The sequence below is a fragment of the Vollenhovia emeryi genome, unplaced genomic scaffold, assembly GCF_000949405.1.
Source record: "Vollenhovia emeryi isolate VEMERY1.0 unplaced genomic scaffold, V.emery_V1.0 DF939129.1, whole genome shotgun sequence".
NCBI classification, from domain to species: Eukaryota; Metazoa; Arthropoda; class Insecta; order Hymenoptera; family Formicidae; genus Vollenhovia; species Vollenhovia emeryi.
The window spans coordinates 861,679-883,306 of NW_011967237.1; the positions used below are offsets into that span (position 1 = coordinate 861,679).

A 21,628-nucleotide genomic window follows, 5' to 3' on the forward strand; every position below is an offset into this window, starting at 1 on the left:
CGTTATCGGCGGAAGCACAATAAATCGAGAAACCCCCGGTTTCCACTTTATTTTAACCATAGTTTAACCGGTACGCTCGCTCTGCCATTTGTTTCTTTTTGCGATCCCTTCTGCGCACCCGGCATTTCGTTGGTCCAGCCGATGAAGTTGCACGCGCGGTAGTGTATCGAAGCTACACCACCGCACGTACAACTACAAGTACGTACGCACACATACGCCGCTGGATTTGGACCGAAGACATGGCGGAATACCACGTGATCGGGACCGAAAAGATCAAAGGGCCGACGGAGAGTGAACACACTAGTTGCACCGTGTGTTAACGTTACGTTGCCGACAATGTGTTATTTAAACGAGATGGAAGTAAACCTTGCGACTTTGTGCCTGGACGGCGACGACGATATTTGCGTAACGAGATTTTTAGCCGCACGAAATACACATGGCATTTTATGTGACGTAGTAATTTATATTGGCGTGCGACCGCAGATTTAAGTGACAATTTTTATTTAGTCCCAAATACGGAGTACAACCGCAGACCGCAGCTCGAAAGTGTCTCTCTTTCTCTCCCTCTCTCTTTCTCTCTCGACTTGTACTTTAGATGTTTACTCGGGCCTGGCCAATCCCAAGTCCAAGGTTCTCTGTCGTAAAATATATTAATAAATCTCAGAGGTGGTCGATAACAATTCGTGTTAAGTGCGTAGGGCGAGAGAGAAAGTGCACCTTCGACGTTACTAGTGACGCGCCAACCTCGCTGATTGCTTGTCACGTATTGTCAGGGCGGCAAGTTCTTCGTTTACTCACCGAGACTGGACAAACAGCTTCGGTTGTTGACGATTTGCATATAGCGTCGGGAAAGCCAGTTTTCACCTATCCGTGTAATTTTCGCGTAACCTCGCTGGTTAATTTTTTGGCTAATTAGTAAGTCTACTTCGGTAAAATACTTTCGAGAGAGATTGTTAGAACGAATGTGCGAAGGAAATCTTTTTCGATGATTTGTATTAATTTTTAGATAAGAATTGTTTTCACTTTAACAAGACGTAAAATGAGAGAGATTTTACTGTTAAAAAAAATTATCTTTTCCAGTCTGATAATTAATGTTACGCAGCATAAAAATTTACCTACAATTGGTATTAACTTCGGAACATATCGTATTATGTGTAGGGTCTTGGGAATGGGATGGCCTTCGCTTCTCGTAGTTGATGTGGGCTTCCAGGTGAAGAAGACCTCTTGCAAGTCTTAAAGTAGATCTTTATTCGTAATAAAGCGTACGCTGCCGTGGATCACTCATCGGCGGTCGGCGAGGAACTGCGTATGACTGTCTCAGACTGACTCCGGTTCTAGCTTTCCGATACTGTCGGACTCTTTCCGTAACTGTGACTCTGCGCGTTCCGCGTCGCACCTGTTTTATATATATGTAGGGCTACGGGCCCTTCGTAGGGAGCGCTCCTGATAACTTTAGGTGTACTCTTAATTATTTTTTCTTTAAGCTGCCTCACCTCGAACGCGGGCCTTATCTAGCACTGCGTTCCAGAACGTGTCATCAGCAACGAATGTTCGATATTGCTTAATAAAAGAGTAAAGAAACTCATGAAAAATTACCTAAGGCCCTACGGTATGTGCAAGTAGTTTTCTTCGGATATGTTGTAGAGCATAGAAAAATATTAGCCCCCTATTTTTTCAGCGGCTTTTCTCGACGCTTAGGGGGTGAAACAGCCCCTCGATAATAACGGACTTTTTTTTCACTTTTTATGAACATCTTGGAAAATATAAGGTGTACGAAAAAATGTTTTAGACAAACCCTTAACAACCCTTGTTAGAAAAGATCCCTTGGGGGAAATTGGTATGACACTACATGCGCGGGTCGATGCTAAACATGCATTGGAACACGATTGAATGAGTCCGCGAACATACGTTCATCTACCGCGCTTTAGTGCGGGATTATAAAGGATAACCTATGATCCGTGATCGGTATAGCGATTCTCCTCCGGCTGACTGCCGGATCGTGCATGCGTAATTGCGAATTATCGCTTCATCGACTTGCGCAACATTCGCATGTTCGTCCGCGGCGCGAATTGCGAGGGATTTATCGCGCCTCCGCGTGGCGATGAGGAATCTTGACCGTACTCGTTCCGTATATATATATAACGATCTCGTCATTCACCGTACTTACGCTCAAATACGCCGGGGCCATCGAAAACTCGAGCACGATCGACAGATCCGCGAGAAAAGGTAATTTCACTTAGCGGCTGATTGTCAGATTAGCGCTAAAAATATTTCTCGAGTCTTTATCTTTTATTTATCGCATATTATCCGCGGGAGGAAAATACGGAGAAAAATATTGAGATACACGTCTCGTTTGGCGATCGAAGTGGATTATAAATTAACGCTCGCCTTTGTTAAAATAATTTGTTTTCGTATTCCGCAGCTAAACCGTGGGAAAGTCAGGTTGTTAATTCGGCGAGCCGAAAGCCACTCGCGCGTAATTGAATTAATAAGAAGCGACAAACGGTTTCTCTTTTCGGAGAGGCAGGTAGGCGACACATCTCGGGATGCGGGAGAGCCGACTGCGTAACGCAGATCTCGCGCCACGTAACGTTCGAGAGCACGCTCGACCTTAAGCCTACCCTCTTTTTCCTCCCCCTCCCCCGCCCCGCCGCGAAACTGCCCCCGCACGCGGTGCGAGGTGGAAGACGCCGGCCGATGGGCTCGCCGTTTATTTTAGGAATCGCGCACGACCTCTCGGACTCGGTCCCCTTACTTTTGTATACTCGCGCCGTCGAAAATAGCTCGGCCCGCAAGGTGGGCACGAGGCGAAATCAGAAGCGCGAGCCCGATCGAGCCTCGTGCGTTTCGCCGGCGGAGAGACGCGAAGTTCAGCGAAAGAAGATCGCGCGAGCTTCCCTTACATCGCAGATACTTTCCCACACGTATTTCTCGGAACATCCGATTGAAGAAACTATTTCGGTTTATAAGCCACGTGTTGGTGTTGTTTATTTTTTTACAACTCGGCAGGAAAGATCGCGCGGTGCTCCCGCGGATCCGATAATCCGGCAGGATGTACTTTCAGTGCATTGTCCCTTTCTAATTTCGGGATCTTGCTCTATAAATGTTTCAAGCGCTCGAAGCAGCGTGCGATTATAAATTCGGAGCTGTATTCTTGCAAGTCGGGATAATGAATTTTCGGTGTACCGTTTCACTTTTCTAATTTCGGAGTCGCAATTTTTTCAAAAGCGACGTGTCCATTCTTGAGCGGTTTATTCGAGCCAGATCGTTCGAGACGAAAGAAAACACGATACGAACGTAAGATTTCCACAAGGCGCAAAAGCGACAAAATTTTTAACTGTAAACAACTTATAACTTGCAGCATTACATAATTGGCTAAAGATAATTTAATCAAGAACGGCAATTTCCATAAACTTTAACTGATTCTGCGTTTCTTGTTAAAAATAGAACTAGAAAGGTTTAACCAGTTAATATCAATTAATGTTCGTGGGTAGAGTGCTACAACTAGAGACAGGAAAGAAACAGGAAAACAATTTAATAAATAGCCTTGAACGCTAAACGAGTAACATGGGGAGCCTCTCGTGCGATATTTAATTGGTAACGCGTTAATTTCTCGTTGCTATCATTCGCTCATCAAAATCTCCCGTCCATTGTCTAACGACGACAGTCTTCGTAAAACAATTGCTTTGTAAATGTTATATCGCACGCTAATAATTCTATCGTGTTATTTGTCTCCACTGCCGTGCAATTTTTCGCCTCGTTAAGATCTTTTTTGCTCGCGGTAGAATAAGGAGGCGAAATTTCTCCGAGGGAGAAAATAAAGACCGGTGAAATTTGCTGATAAGCGACCGGTGTACGTCTATAGGATTTATTGGCCGCCAACTATCGATGGCTTTTGCGGATTTACAACCGCCTCACCTGATTCTGATCGTTCGGCGATCAGAGCGAGTGCAGCAGCGGCGGCAGCAGCCGCTTTCTCTCGCCGTCAGTGACGTTCCGCTTCCTTTCCCGCGAGCAGAGGCGAATCGAGGTGAATTCACACGTGGCTCACGTCGTTCGCCATCACTACCAACACGCACGCGTGTCTTGTCGGCCGCCTCCGACTAACCGGAGGCGTGGATGACGTCGAACGGAATGCATAAGGTCGTAACATTAACGCCAAGTCGGAGACAATGCATCGTCATCGCTCTAATGCGTTCTCGTGACTTCATTTTTCTAACTTTGACACGTAGAGCATCGCGAAATTAAAATTTACGCGCAAAGAAGGTTCAACTTAAAATTATCCTCTCGTTATGTAATCGTCTGGAGATACAAAAGAAATTACAATTGACATAACAGAAATTACAAATGACAGAACATAAATTTCTCAGATCAACTTTTTTTCCGCAAACCCCGTATTATTTTGCTTTACGAGCGATTCAATAAATTCTCACGCGAATAAACGATTGTTTTAAACGAAAGGATAAGTTTTAGAGGAATCGTGTAGTGATTTACAGTCTTTTTGACTTCTTTTTCAATTCGAGGTACAATTTTTTTAGTATAATTGAGATGTGAGTTACATGCTGATAGAAGATATCTTTCCCGGTACACCCTGCCGGAAATAATTCTACAAAATTCTACAAAACTATAAAATATAACTGCCAGATTCTAAGAGATTCTACGTAAATTTAAAAAGTGTTATAAAAATCAACATGCTAGAATTGGAACACCTTTGTTAATTTTTATAATACTCTGCAAGTAAGCAGATGTTTTAATTATTTCAGATTTAGTTGTTTCCCCAAACTTTTAGAACTAGTAAAGTTTTGCACTAATTTTTACAAAATTGTACATTTTCGTGAAATACAACTTGCAATAATTTCTTGATTTGAGAACATTGTAATTTGTGGTTCTATTTCGTAGATATTTTTACAAAAAAATAAATGTTTCAACGAAGATATAAAAATTCCTACAAATTTCTATTTCAAGTAAATTTTTGTAATTATTTATAGAATTATTTTTCGCTAGGATATTAGCACCAGGTACAAGATATATGAGGTAATAATAAATATAAGACGACGAGTTGGAGGTACCGCTCGAGGTACCGTCTATAAATTCACGGTACATTTTTTAGGAGGTACAAGTGGTTCCCGTACGTACCTCCTAAAGTAGTACGAGGTACAATGTACCTCCAAATGCCTGTCTCCATGCCAACGAGAGACAGCGTTTGTTATTATCTTCCTTCGTCGTGCCACACTTGCGTGATCGCGTCGACTAAAGACACGAAGTGCATATTATAATACATACATTATGGACGCGTTTTTTAATACAGACCTTCGAGGCATTTTTCGTGGCCAGTGCCAAGATTTAAATTGCGAATGTACTCTGTAATGTGGATCAATCTTCCATTTTATGTCTATATTGTGCACTGAAAAAAAAATCTGGTAGATTCAACCAGTCGTCTGTTAGAAAATGGACGAATCAGAATTCCCTTTAGGATTTACCAGATTTGTAGTAAAGTCTATCAAACTTCTGGTTATGAAATATCTTTCATGGTAAATCCTAAAGGAATTCTGGTAAATCCTAAAGGGAATTCTGATTCGTCCATTTTCTAACAGACGTCTGGTTGAATCTAACAGATTTTTTTTTCAGTGTGGGCATCCACCAACAAGACATGTTTCTATGACATGTTTCTCCTCGAAATAAGACTCCTAATTTCGAGGTACCATCTTCCCGCCTATTTCGGTGGATTTTTATGTACCTCATAATTGCGTATACTTTTTATTTTAACGCGTATCTCCAATTTTTGGCGGTACACGCTTAACCCTTTGAAGCACGGCGGTAATCCACGTTACCACCTCAACTTCTTTACTTTTTGGCCATTTAATTTCTAGTTAACGCATTTTGGTCGGATTTTTTGCATTTTATTGATATCTTAGCAATAAAAGAAAACAAAAAGAGTCTTTAATATCTGTTGTAAAAGTTTTATAAATAAGCAAATATAAAAAAACAGCAATTATTTCGGAAAAATTAATTATTGACCAAGTTTTTTAAGATTATTTCTTGAAACTTTGTACAAGGAGGATTTCGGGGTCGCTCATTACGAATCTGATGTCAGATGTTCAAAATACAAAATGCCGACCCAAAATGGCGGATGCATTCAACTTTGCATCCGCCATTTCGTGCGCGCTAGTTTTTATATTCTATACGAATTTTTACCTGGAATTTATATTCCATGGGTTCTAATAATATCTAAATAATGTTTCTTGGCATAGTTGAATTACAGTTGAATGATGTTATTCTTTTAATTTTTTAATTCCGCCATTTTGAATTACGAAAATCAGATAACGGATTCGTAATCAGCGACCCCCAAAAACCCTCGTGTACAAAGTTCCGCAAAAAAATGGTCCAATAGCAAAATGTATGCCTCAAAGGGTTAAAAGTGTACAAATCGACTCATCTTTTATTTCTCTCCCCGCGACTCTCGATCGCTCGCGGATGCCGATAGATCGACGCGGGGCGCCCTCCCGTTCCGCTCGATTTTTCCCACGCGATAACCGTCATTATTACGAGCGCGGGTAATGGCAGCTATGCAAATAAAGGCCGTGGCGCATTTTTGTCGGTGGCAGACGCACACGTCTACGGAGACACGTGTGCAGGCGAGTGCGCGATATTGAAATACAGCGGGACCGCATTCTTCGCGGGCGCGCGCGCCCGCTCGCTCGCTCGCGCGCGCGCGCGGCGCGGCGTGCAAGAAGAGCGGCACTATATTTCTATTAGGCATTCCCGCATTCGATATCGTCTCATATGTCACGGCAATGACTCTGTTTTCTTGCGCGACACATGTAACGTTATGTACAGCATGCGCGCTGCTCGGCCGCCGTTTCGAAATTGAGGCAATACGTCCTCTCGCACGGCGCGGCGCCGTGATTTATTCCATTTCTGCCGTCACTCAGAGCCCCCGCAACTCTTCTCGTCACATTCCGTTTGAATTGACTTATTCATTCATATATTAAATCGACGGTTTTTTTTCACGCCCCGTAATTCGCGCTCTACGCTAATTCCTCCTCCGGCCGATCTTGTATTCCTCGTGCGTTTCCCCTCGCGCCCGTCACATTGTAAATTGAGAAATAACGTAGTAATTATTGATAATTAGTGGCCGATGACGAATGGGACAAATGGGATTGAATCGGCTTTAAGTGGAAATCTCGCTGACTCATTTCCACCGACTTCACTTGCTCCACTAACTCACCCGGTCGCCAGGAAGCAGTTACTCTTATTCTCAGTCGCTATATTTTCTCCAGGACGACAGTTCTTGACTTCGATTTGATTCACTTCTGGGCCCACTCGCACCAAGTCGCTGCTCCAGTGTCCGAGCAATTATTCACGACTTCGCTTGCGAGTTCGGCCGAATTTTCGTAATAACAATACGCGCCATTTGCGACTAATCTATATAATTGTTAATTATCTTATTATTCGAGAAATTTGGGAGCGTAGTTGGAAATCGGTCGAGACACTCGCGGAAGAAAATTAATCGCGCTATATGCATGAGCGAACGACTACTCACGTGAGCAGTCGAGAGTACTCGAGTGCACAGGATTTTACGAGGGACGGTACATTGCACGCGATATATCTCGTGTGTTGATTTGCACGTACGAGTGTTGGCATTTTTCCCCTCAGAACTAGTTATACGTGAATTAAAGATACCCGTTTCAAGCTTTCAGGCTTTTAATTTACGTTATTATTAGATTCTGGAGATACATTAAGACGTCGCTCGAACTGGTGCAGTCCCAGATTCATTCGTTGACACGCGTACAACGATAAGTCTTCGAGTGTCAAGCGAACCGCGTGTTGCTCGGGCAAGTGTTGTTGAGGAAGGAAAAGGAATTCGGCGGCGCTGCTGAAATAACGTTGCTAAAGAAAGACCGAAGAATTAGCTAAAGAAAGGTCGAACGATCACCGTCGAAGAAGGATTCGGCGGGCACGTGGTCGACGAGAGAGAATCCCTCGAGCTTCGAAGTCATCGGCACGCCGAAGTTTGCTTACACGCTCGCCTCGTCAACGAAGTAGCGCGGCTCCTCGGCGAAGATTCCTCTCGCCTTGAAAATCTCTAATTACTGAAGAATGGCATCGCGTGCGCGTCTAATGTTGCCACTCCGCGGGCACCGAAAATAAATCGTCGCGGGGCGTAAACAAGTCCGTACTTCGCGAAGCGCAAATCGCTCGGGCTTCGAATTCTTCTTTCGCGAAGTGCATCTACCGCGCGGGCGCGCAGAGACGCCGTTTCTCACTGCCTAAAATATCTTTCTACATTCTGCCACGGCGGCGACCATCCCGCCAGTCTCCCGTACCGCCGAGATTATGCGCGGTTGCAATCTTTTACAGCTATCGGCTATTTGCGTCCGCCAGAGAGTCCTGCCGATCCGCCGATTCTCTGTCAAATTGGCGGTTACAAAGGCGACTCGAGTAAAAAATACGGGGGAAATTAGGTTAACCGTGGGCACTTGGCTTCGTATCGTTGTTCGCATATGAGGCATTCATTTTGATTTTATTATACCAAAATAAATTTTATACACGGTAAATATTCGAAAAATGTTTTGCGTTAAATTGTTGAAGGGAGAGAATATTTTTGATATACCGGAGATGGAAATAAAATCTTTTTCCAATTACGAGTACAGTTGACGACTAAGTAACCCGGGGACTATGGCGGCGACCGGCCATTACATTTTCTTCGCTGAATTTTGAATCGGGCGTTATGTCATCCTTTTTGATCGACTGCATTAACGTGTTGCATTAATCGCGGATCGTATTCTTTTTACATATTTCGATGCGGGAAATGCACAGGGCAAATTGTACATTTACATTTTTATTACAAAGCCACGTACTTGTAACATGTAACTCTGCGCAACCTGTGCATTTTCGCGCGTTCGAAATAAATGCATTCTAATAGGTATGCAAGTGAGTTTGTCGTGTGCGCCCGGTTTTTAGTGGATGATACCGATTTTGAAGTATGTTATAAAACTCAACGAAACGAATAAAGCAGCGGAAGCGTGACGCAAAATGATAAAAGCTAAAACGTAAAAATATATCCGCCCGAACGTGGGAACTCGCGGGAATAGCGGGACAATAATCTGCGATTAAATGAGGATTAGATTTTGCGGGTGGATATTGAATTATGCCGGTGTTAATTATTATTCCGAGGAGATATTTTGACGGGACGTTTAACAGAAAAGCGCGGTAAGTGGCGTGAAAATTTTATCTTAACGATCTAATGTAAAAATTCCGATTCCGACTTTGCGCCGCTCGAGATTCAAGCACATTAGCGCGCGCGCGCGCTCGTGATAAAGCTGCAATAAAACTTCCCGCCGCTAAAATTAACCGAGGTGCGATATATCTTCTGACTCATTTGGGTGCTCTCTCAGTGTCGTGGCACAGCCGACACGCGTGACCGGCGCTTTCAAACGATATGCAATAAATGTTTTGTTAAAAGTCCGATGGTATCTCGTTGCTCCACGGCGTGCCTTAGAAATCCCTTTACTATTCCCACGCAGCGATGACCCGTTTCGTGACATACGGAGTGACTTCTTACGTACAAGTATATCACAGGTGTCGTACAAATCGTCGCGTTAGAATCGTAGAATGGCGCGGATTTGAGGACGAGAGGATTTTTATAACGACACAGGCTGCTAACTTTTTACCGATCAAGCCCTCGTTCCAACGTTACAAGCGCGCTTATGCCGACAGATTCGTTCTGAAAACTTGCCGCCTGATCCTAACGGAGGGTCCGAGTGGAAAACGTCAAGTTTCAACGGGCCAAAACCGCGGGAACGAAATTGCGAATCGCGGTAAGTTAATTCGGGAGGGCGCGAAAGACGATTGCGCGATCGTTGCGAATCGAGAACGGCCGCGCGAAATGCGCGAAACACGCTCACAGACGCGCGCGCCTCGGGACACCCGGTATAACGTTGTGTCGCGCAACAGAGTGCGGCGCAGTCAATGTTCATCACGAAGAAGAAGCCCGTCGTCAATGCGCGCGCCGGTCGTCGTGGCAGCGTGTACGCAATAGCGCTTATTTATCATTCGCTCGTGTACGTTCAGTAGCACAGCCACAGTCGTATTATCATGACTGATCTGACCCCTCGTCACCCCGTATATGTGTATCGCCTCGTTTTATTCCGTTTACGTCTCCTCCTCCTCCTCCCCCTCTCCTCCCCTCTTATCTTCTGTTCTTCTTCTCGCCGCTTCTCTCTGTCTTTCTCTCTTCATCTTCCCTCGCACCTTCGTCTTCGCCGTGCGCTCTTCTACGCCGCTCTTCTCATTCAACAATGTCCTCCTCTCGCGTGCGTCCACGCCGCAGATACCGATCTATACTTACGCTAGACCGCCGACATCCGTTCTGGCCGCTGCGCCGAAAAGCGAGGCGACACATAATCTATCGACTTGGTGTGACCGCGAGCGTAGAGGAAGGAATGAAAATCAGCGGTCCCCCGGGGCTCCGCTTTCCTACGTCAAGTTTTACGGCGTATTTCAGACGGTGAGACGCGTGACGGAAATAAATTTTGTTTTTAAATTGAGGGGCCCCGCCTCTAATTAGAACCCGATAATTTCATTGATACAAAAGCTACGTTGTTTCACGGGCCAGTTCAGCACGGAGATTATTTTTACTATCGTAAAACCGACGGCACACGCGCACGCACGTGCGCGCACACTTTTGTTACACCGATACTGTTGTGTTAATTAACGTAAGAATACGCTATTAAAATTAGACAGGGGCGAGCAAGCCGCGCCATTATTTTCTTCGCCGGTTAATTGGAAGTAACGTATTTCGTATCAATGGTAGCTCCTAACCATAACGAAATAATTACTCCGTTGTCCAGCGCTAAATTCCCGCGATATAGGCGTCTTTTTGATCGGAGGCATGAAGGGACTAAAAAAAAAAAAAGGAGGGGCTGCCGCCGCCGGGTAACGAACCGACACACGGCCGCGGCAGCGCCGCCGAATATTATTTTTCCGAAGAATTATTCTTTCGCGTTCGCACGCACGTCACGAAAGCAAATGCTTGCGCGCTACGTTTAATTGGCAAATGCTTCGAAAAATACGAGCCCTTTAATTATTTCGAACTATAACCAGCCGGAGTATAGCGCGCATATACGAGGAGGGGGGGCGGCGTGGGGGTAGGGACGGCGGGGGGAGGGGGGGGGGCAACGCATTGGCTTCGTTATTATAAACAGAAAATATTCGCCGCATTTTTTCGCGTAATCCGATGTTTCGCGTGCATGCGAGGGAAATTGCACGTCGGCGAACTTTATAACGGTGTACATATACGCGGATAAACATTTTAGTGTAATTATTGCGAAGCATTTTGTGTGCTCCTGACATGCTATCGTCCAATCATCGCCGTCCGTCCTGCCGGCGTATCGACATTGCTGTAAGTTTAAAATGCGTTTAATGAATTAGCAATCGCGTCAAATTGACAAAGAACCTCCGCCGGTAACTGACATCGATCTTGCCGCGCTGCCGCGCGCGTTTCACGCGAGTTTCAATCGCCGTGACGATTGCCGAGGATCGCGAGGGGGAATCCAATCGGATCGAAATCAATCGCGCGACTCCGTCATCGTTCGACAATATTGCATCGTTATTAACCGGGGTTGGGAAGTAACTCGTTACTTGTAACGAAGTTACCGAGGGTAACCGCTGGGGGCATTGTGTTGTACAGATTTGCGGCATTACTGCACTGAAAAAAATGTCTGGTTGTATATGGCCGAACCAGATAATTCCTGTAGGATTTACCAGAATTTCTGTAGGATTTACCAGAATTTCTGTAGTCCTTCTGTAGGACTACAGAAATTCTGGTAAATCCTACAGAAGGACTACAGAAATTCTGGTAAATCCTACAGAAATTCTGGTAAATCCTACAGGAATTATCTGGTTCGGCCATATACAACCAGACATTTTTTTCAGTGTGGGCATTAATGGGCATTACCAGGCGTCACTAGGCATTTTTTGGGTATCAGTTTGGGCATTAGGCCTTGCTGGGACATTATAAAGATAGCATGAGATAAACAAGATAAGATAAGATAAAATAAGATAAAGTGATGCCCACTGGGCAGTAGTGAGCATTGGTGTACAAGATTTTGGTCGGCGGTTTCCCCTTCGGAAGTTACAGTTACTGGTTTTTGGTAACTCTAACTTAACTTCGTTACCTTCTCTCCATCTGTAACTGTAACGTAACTCGGTTACATTTTTTTTTATAACTAGTAACTAACTTGACAGTTACATATTATAATATTGTAGTTACTTTATATGTTTTTTTAAACCCTCCACAGATTGCGTTGGGCCCTGCATTTGCGCATAAACGCCTTCGTCGACGCCTCACGATTCAATGTAGATTCGACATTTTTATCTTCATTGCGAGAAAGTAACTGCAAAGTGACACTGAGAAGAAAATTTTCGCTACCGCAGCTAATCGTGGTTTACTAAAAATGTTTTGCTGTGAGAACTATACATTTTTTAATCACAGCAAACGGTTTGCTGCAGCACCTACTACAGTGGGCACAGTAGGAAAATATTTAACTGTTACAATTAAATATTAGCCGTCCATATTTTACAGCTGAAATTTAGTTGCCACGTGCAGTTTTTAACTACGGCAGCTTCTTTCCGTGAACGATTCGTTACTTTTATTATAAAGTAACCTCACCAACCCTGTTATTAACAAAGTACCCTCTTGATAGAAGAATGACTCTAATGTGTTCTAACACGCTTTTTCATTCCTCGTTAAAGATAGCAGAGACTCTTGAAGCGTTTTTCGTTCGGTAGGAAGAATAACGCTTGAAAAAAGATTCGTGTTAAATATCGATAATTACATTGTAAAAACGCGCGAGCAATTAAGCGTGATTTCGAGCAAGTACTCTCTCTCCCTTTCTCTCTCTCTCTCTTTCGTAGCGATAATAACATAATTGCATACGACCGCGTTTTACGCTTCTTCGGGTTAAGCGAATACTCGGGTTTACGTAATTCGACGACACATTAGGTACGTACGGACGCGTGTTTTTCCCGCATGCAAAAGGCGGTACAGCCACTTCGGTGCCGTCGCAGTGAGATGCAAATGGCGCCGCAGGAGAACTTTTCGCAACAATCGTGCGTGCGCGCATGTATCGGCGCGGTTGTGCAAGAGAACGCGCTCGCGCTCGCGAGCCTCCGCACGGTACGTGCCTGGGTCCACGGTCGAAAAGTACCTCCGCAGGGCCAGCGACCTCGTTCGAGCAGGGTCCGGGACCACGAGACCCGGCACCCGGGACCCGGGGCCCCCGGCGGGGTCCGCGGTCGTGAGAAGCCCGGGAGAGGCTCGTGAAGCCTCTTCGAGGGCACCACGTGGCCGAGAGCGCGCACGGCGTCCTTGGATCCTCTCTCGGCCCTTCGTGCAATTTACATTCGTCTCGTAACCGAAGCCCGGACGGACGAACGGACGAACGAACGGAATATATCCGGCAGTGGTGAGAGAGAGGGTCCGAGGATCGAGAGACGAGATGAACGCGCCGGGCCCTGCTATTTTATGGCCGCTGCCGGATCGTGAGGCACGCAGCGTTTGGGCCTGGTCGGGATTTTTGCGTACTTTCAGGCGGCGTCTGAGAAGAAATGCGCGGGCACGGACAAAAATTCTCTTCTCGGAATTCGTCAAGAGTGCATTGAGAGTTTCTATTTTCGTACCCCGCGAAATATTTCTTTTTGTTGGCGCCAATCTTATTGATCTTATTGGTTGCGCTAACGGAGTTGCGATTGCGTCCCGAAATAGTCTCCGTGAGGCAGGAAACAGAAATTTTCGTCTTAATTTAGGTCCTGTGTGACTCGACATTTTCGCCCGCGTCTTCTTTTTCCCCGGCGAGCTCTCTCGGGGAATTTTCGATTATATAATATTTTCCCAGGGTTACCGCCGCAATTATGCATTTTTGGAATTCTCAGCTTGGCGCACGTCGTACTGCTTGCGTTATACCGCGAGAATGTAATTTATCATTTACATTTATATTTATATCTGAAAATTAAACGTAAAATTGAAACATATGTGAACAAATATCGACATTGAAATTTCGCGCAGATTATTACGGGATTAAAATTCGATATTACGCTGCTTTGATAAACGCCCCACGGTCCCACGCACATTACATTCAAGATGCTATTTCTACGATCTATTTATCCGCATATTCGATACAAAATATCCCCACGATAGTGCGCTATCTAAAAGTTAAGTACTTTATCTCTTCTAAATTATGTAATAACTCCGTGTCGTCACACATAAAAATAGCAGCGGTACGAGTGTAATCATCGGCTAGCAACTGTCGCCACATTGATGCTAAAGATAGCCCCGTAATTCTCCCCAAAAATCCCCCATGCGGATCTTCCGTGCATTTCCGTCCCCCTCCCCTCGCTCTTCCGCGGAATCCCGATGATCGCACCGATCACATTTTATCGTAGATAAAGTCGTACGACGTATTTATTTCGACGTATACATATTTGCACGTTGCATCGCGCGGGGATGTTAAGAGCCCGTCTCCTACCTGTCGCGTTTTAATAAACCGACTGCAACCCACTGCGAGAGCCTGTCATTATATCTGCGTCGCGGGACCAGTAAGCCACGTCAAACAGAGCGCACCGATAACGGGGCCGATAACGTTCGCGATAATACTCGCGCGCATCTCTCTCTCTCTCTCTCTCTCTCTCTCTCTGTCTCTCTCTTTCTTTCTCTCTTTCTCCTTCCTTTTCTCCAGTCACCGCGCCACCCGTTGACATCGAGCCACCGAAATGCGCCCACTGGAGGAGAATCACTTCTTTCGCTCGTCAATAATACATCCGTTCCAGAAATAGCTGTCGGTGGAGAAAAATAAACGAGTTCAGCTCAGATTGAATATTATTCTTATTAATTTTGGGGAGAGGGAGAGAGGCAGAGCCCTCTCCCCGTGAAGATACACCGATTTTTCTTATCGGCAATTTATTTTTCTGTCAGCGCCCGGGCGAATTAATGACCGATATTGTACATATCGGGATACACATTTGGACTTTAATGTCCCTTAATTCGCCTGCTCTTGTACCTTGCGGGCCGGACTTAACGAGCCGCAATATTTCGGCTGTGAGCCGAAAATCGCCGGCGACGTTGATAGCGGCGCTGATAGCTCCGATAACGCCGCTCGGGAGTTCGATTGCCTCTCGTCGAGAATTCCGATGGCGAATTAAATAAAATTACCGCGGCGGATCTCCCCACGTGAGCCGCGGGCGTGCACACTCTCGGGACCGCACCTGTGGCAATATCGCGACACGAATCCGGGGTTCGCCTTAAGCCCGCCGCCATTAAGCCCCTTTTAGTCGGGCCACGAATAAATTCGATCGACGTAGATTTATATTGCGCGCGCGATGTACATAAGTCCGAATGTTCCGGGCTCCAATTTGCATACGGTGTTCGTGTGACGCAACTTTAATTTTCGATCTACAACAGGCGGATGCGAGGCAGGCCGTAATCCTTCGAGCTTGTTCCCCCCCCCCCCCCCTCTCGTCCTTCGCTTTTCTCCGAACGATTAATCATATGCCTCGTTTCACGTAAGATTCCAACGGATGGACCTGAAGTTTGGCGGGAATAACGTTGTGGGATAAATGTGAGGAGCACCGGCCACTCGAGAATTTTACATTCTCTCTCTCTCTCTCTCTCTCTCTCTCTTCTCTTGCTTTGTGATAATAAAAATCTCAATCGCGAAACTCAAGTGGGCATTCTTCTTTGGAGCAAACATTTCAATCTCGCCGCGTTGAATAATAATAATGGCTGTCGGGCAGCAGCAAAAGTTTTGTTTAAAATTGTACGTGTCTTAATCGCCTAGAATTATTATTTAAATTTAACCATGCATTAGTGAGTATTGAACAAACTTGGGTTCAAATATGTACTCTCGGTAATGATTTAAATGTACCTCGTACATGGAAGATTATAATTAAATTCGTCATAATAATTTAGAATTGATTGTAATTTTTCTTTTACAAAATCATTTCCCTAAATAAACCTAGAACTCCAACGATAGGTGGATGGATACTGAACAGTTAAAGATTTGACTAATGTTATCGCGCAATATTGAAGCTCAAACTGTTTTCCACCCTTGAAGTACCTTTATTCCGCTCACCCCGTGTCTCTTTATTTCCCCGCTCATCCTAATGTTACGTCTAAAGTCCACGAATGTCATGTGCATTCTTTCCGGCACGTGTGGCCATTGTCTCGTAAAGCTTTACAGGGGCGGAACATGTGCGTTGCGGCGTATCGCGTTGACGCGCATGCAGAAATGTCCGCCGATGGAAAATAGGAAAACAGGTTTCGCTCAAATGACGCTCTTTGCACCATTGACGACGGCCGATTAGCATTTTCGCCGGCACGTGTAAGTGAACTGCGCGCGCCAAGTGGTTTTTCCATTCAGAGTCGGCTACCTAGCACGTCTGCCGTGAGTGGCGCGAATATTGTACACGCGCATAATTATTGCCACTTAATCGCGAATAATAGCCACCTGCCTCGAAGCGCTTTCTTGACGTCGCGATCGTTAAGCGAGGATCGTTAAAATGTCCCGATCCTGGCATCGCTCGACGGAGAAAGAGAAGAGAATTAATAATCTTACAAATGCAAATTTTCTTTCTCTCTTTTTCTTTTTTTTTTTAATAAACACATTGTATTTGGAGAACGACGGGGCGCGAGCGTATTGCAAGGAATTAATTAGATACCCCGCGCGTGCAATTTCCCAGTGAGAAATACTACTCTTATTGTTAGCAGAGGAGCGTCTCTTTTATCACTCACATTATTCAACAATGTTGAATAATGATATTGAGTGTTTCCTCTGAGGGAGGTTTAACTACAACTACCTCTCTTTGTTGATTAATTTATTCTGGTCAATTACCGATTAGTGCGTAGTTCTATGGGATCATTATTCAGGAGAGATAAGCGTCGGTAGCAACAACGTATTTCGAGAATAAAGTCGCGCGTCCGCGTTTTGCGAATTTCAAGTCTCGAGGCAGTTTCCTGGGGAAACAAGATAAATTTCTAGTCGATTAATAAAAAAAAAAAGAGGACCGCCTCGAATTAATTAAATAAAGGTTTGTCGGTCGACGACGCTTGAAGGAAGTTTCAATTTCGACTTTAATTACGCTATCGAGTCCCTGATAAAAAAAGAAGACCGTCACTCGAAAGAGGTTTCTCCGGCGGTAGAATCGATCGAGAACAACGGGACACCCGGTATGCGGCGCCGCGGACTCGGATGACCCGTAGCAATAATGTGGCCGATAACGATTCAAAATTTTTACACTGGCCGTGCAACCAGATTTATCGGCGAACGAAATTTATTCGAGCGCACCGTCCGCGGCGCGAGTTAACGCTCGCGATAAGTGCAGAGATGTATTCCATCGGCGAATTTGACGAGCGGTATCCGATTGGCAGGCGGATTATGGCCGAGGTATGGCGGATGTGTCACCCAGGGTGGGAGAGATGAGCGACCCCGTGGAAGGAGAAAGAGAACGAGAGCAGGAGCGAGCGAGAGAAGGAAGGGGAGACAGAGAGAAGACGATAACCAGCTCGCAGATAACCGGCTCTTTATCGGCCGAGACTTCGTAGGGGTTATCGCACTGACCACAGTTGCCACGTCCAGTAACTTGGAGAGAACTCGCGCACTCCCCTCTCTCCTCCGTTCTATTTCTTTCTCCCTCGCGCGCATATTTTGCTCCTAGAGCTCCTAGAGTCCGAGTTGAAGCATCTACTATTGTACCGAAAACGCCACACGCGACGGATCCCGCCGCGATTGATATATTTCGTTTATATATTCACGTAATTAAGACAATATAATCGATCGTTCTCAAGACGAAGTCACAGTTGAATCAAATCTCTTTGTGGCTGCGCGAGTTTTTTTTTTTTTAAGAAGATCACTTGACCACGTTTGGCAAATTTTTATGTTCAAACACGAACGACAGTCCTGTTCTGTCGTTCGTGAAATTAAGATCAGTTCTTTTGATTTACCATGCGGATTTACTGGCACAATTATCATTTGAAAAGGACCACAAACCATGGTCGAAACGTCGTGAGTTTGAACATAAAAATTTACCAGACATGGTCAAGTAATCTTCTGAAGTTTTTAATTACTTCCGGCGACTTATAAGATTTCCTCCAGACATTTTTCTCAAGAATTACTATTTTATTCCTATAAAATCGGTATTGATGTATTATAATATTATAAACTGATTTTAGTAACATGAAATAGTAATGCTCATTTTTTGTAATTAAACATGATGTAATATTTAGCAGCGTAATTTAATTAATCCAGATAGAATTAACGGAACACTCGACTGATTGTACATAAGCGTGTGCAGTTGCACCGTGGACGGTCTTGTTAATTCACACGTTTCTTATTCGTCACGCGGATTTTTAATGAGCCTTTGCAGCGCGAGTAGTTGACCGATATGTACGCCTTAAATAATTCATAAGCGACGTCAGATACGAGGAAACGTAGAATGAAAAATGATAAATACGTAGATATGTTCGGCGCCATGTATTTCTAAGCATTTTATCGAGAGACGGCGTAGATTCCTGCACCGCACTCACACAAGATGCCCGATCGGGACACGTGCTGTGCATCGTTTATCGCGCTCGGCATTAGCGATTTACAATCGGCGCGGGGCGCTCGGTTTTACGTTTTCGAAAATTGATAATTCACGTTCTCGCGATACCGCGAAATTTGGGGGAGCGATGTTGCGATATTTTATTTCTTTCAGAGAGTTCGTGTTTATCGTTTAAATTTTATTAACGGCGTTTTAATGGACCATAAAACGATATAAACGCATCAATAAATCGTAACAATAAACACGATTGTTTCCAATCGTGCATAGTACATTTGTTCTCAGGAATTATCCAACTACATGAATTATCTTCGAGACTGTTCTTACAAAATTACACAGGCGTAACAGGCATTATTTAAACGAATCGCGCACTTAGCTCTTGAAGAAAAAGTACAATTCCAAGTCACCTGTTATTTTCTTGCGAATATCAATGTATTATATTTTTATAATATTACTTTCGAACGATCGGAACTCTTTCGACTTTCAAAATTGCGCGCGTTTTTACGCTTTATTATTTTCTTCGTGAAAATTTCGGGAAAAGGAAGACGCGGTCGAGAGGATGCGGTCACGGAAGACCAACCGCTTTACCTGCGTGAAAAATGTCGATAAGAGGAAAAAAAAGATAATATATTATCACGCCACAAGAGGATCTTGGCAGATTTCCGGGCTGCGGTTATCCCATGCGACGTTTTAAAAATGGCAAAGAAAGAGATACGCAACGTTCTTCCTGGAGATAATTAGGTTAATTCAATTTCACAAAGCATTCGAATAATGTGGCCGGAGATTGAAATTGCTTGTCATCGTTTCTCATAACGATCTAAATATGAATTGGCAAATTTCAATTGTACATGTGCACTACATTGGTACAACATTTTTTTTATCTATGACACAATAGTATCTTATTTTTTCAATCCTGAGTAATGATAATATAATAGCATTTCAGATCCCGTGTACGAAATTTTGGCCCTACGTTGAACCTTTAATTCTATTATACAGTAGGACCTGAGGCAGTAAAAGAGGTCGAACTGCGAGTACAAAATTTACCCCTACTTTCAAACTGATAGTGTCGGAAATTTCTACTTTTGCCAATTTAGCATTAAAGTAGGTCCTTTTGAGTAGGAGCTGAAGTAAATTTTTAGAATTAAAGATTCGAGGGAGGAGTAAAAAAATATAATGTCATCAAAGTAGATTATTGCTGGTCTATGCAGGAAAGGTATACAGATCAGTTAAGTAGGTACAAATTATCCTTAAAAGTGTCAAAGTAGTACGAAAATTTCGACTCGGGTATATGTAACATTTTAAATAATTTAAATAACGACTATCCTAATTTTTATTTCTTTTTCGCATTCTTCGAATGTACTATATCTCGATTTCTTTTTTATCATTTGAAATACATATAAATAATTCATATACTTGAAGTTAAATCGGGCACACGTTCGTGCCACGTACAATTGCTACGATTTATACCCTGCTAATTACTTTATGTGCGCGATATAAATTTCGGTATAATTTAGTATTCTGGATCGGAGCGCCCCGTTGGGTATATCTGGATATAACGAATCGTCGAGTATCGACGCGGTGAAAAAGGGACTCCTGTGAATTAGCGTTAAAGTGCACTCTCCACACGTTCTTGTCGAGGAGGGTCGATGTATGGTGCTACACGCCAGGTGAAGCGCGTGTGTGGATCTGTGTGTTTGCCGGTGCATCTGTGCGGGTACCTTTGCAGGCCCGTCACGGGTGCCGCGGGACGGGGCGGCGGGGAGGCGGGAGGCACTTGGCCCGAATGGGCAACTTGTTGCATTTCGGCTGGGAACGAACGGCTCGATAATATACTGCAAGAGGCTCCCGGTTGTGCGTGTCTTCCTTCGCGAGGAGCGCCGGCGGGACGCTGGATGTTTTCGGTGGATGGTGGGTCGCCTTAAAAATTAATTCCCCACCGTGCAGAGAATTCGCCGCTCCCCCCCCCCCTCGGCCCCCCTCCCGCTCTTTTCAACACTTTAACCCCACGAGAGCGCTCCTCGCTTCCCGGCGAAGCCGCTGCAGCCGCCGCGATATCTCGCGATCTCGAAATTATCGGGACGGAATATGACGCAAATGAAACGAGGGGGTCGACTAGAATATTTTTAAGTATTATGAAATTGTGAAACTGCGTGCACACCGGGCATAATCTGAAAGTGAAGTATCACTGAACAATTTTTACTTTAATTAGTTTATTTATCTCGATAATTGCTTTTGTGAATCGCTTCGGCGCGTGTTATTCTACGTTAGGCAACGTTAATAGCATTAAAATGATCGGGATTATTTCGCGGCGCGAAACGCGCGTTAAACTGAACTTCGCGGTTAACGAGCCATTGCGCGGAATTTTCATGGAGATTGGGGAAGCTCCTCGGAGTGTAACGCCGAAGCCTTGCGGCTGGTCTTATAAATTAACTCTTTTTCCCGACGAAGCCCTTCGACGCAACGTGATCAAGTTAAGTGTGGCTAAGTACATTACTATAACCACTTAAGCGATCTAACATAAGACGAGGTTCATTCTCGCTAATTACCCCGTCACTGGAACTTGTCCACGTTTCGCATGGACAGACTCGACGCGGGAAAACTCGTTTAATTATTTGAAGGGAAAAAAAAATGCAAACTGGAAGAACACGATATTTTTCTGTGTTCAATCAGCGCGGGAAAATAAGAAGATAATTATTAACGAGGGGAAAAACCAATTTTTGCCGTATTAATTCGTGAGGAAAAATAAGAACGGGGTAAAGGGTCGCGTAACGCAAAAACCGATAAAATTGGCCCAATCGCGTGTTTTTCCGCGAATTTGGATGATTTCGCCTCATACAGCGGTGAGCGCGAGCGGGCTCCGTCTGTGTAAACGAAATATCGAATTTTAATTTGCGCGGCCGAATTGTTTTAATTGTTTACGGTCGTGGGGCGGAACTTTTTGCTATTACAGTTGATTATTTATTTAATTACTTGCATTATAACCGCGCGCGCGCTCGCTCGCTCGCTCGCTCGCCACTGCGCCCCCGCTCCTCGC

At 44.6% G+C, this 21,628-nt stretch overlaps 1 protein-coding gene across 2 annotated transcripts in view; it reads left to right on the forward strand.

Moving 5' to 3' along the window:
- The window catches only part of LOC105568396 (forkhead box protein O), a 186,644-nt gene that overhangs the window by 36,030 nt on the left and 128,986 nt on the right, over positions 1-21,628 (forward strand). The gene's annotated exons all lie outside the window — the stretch shown is intronic.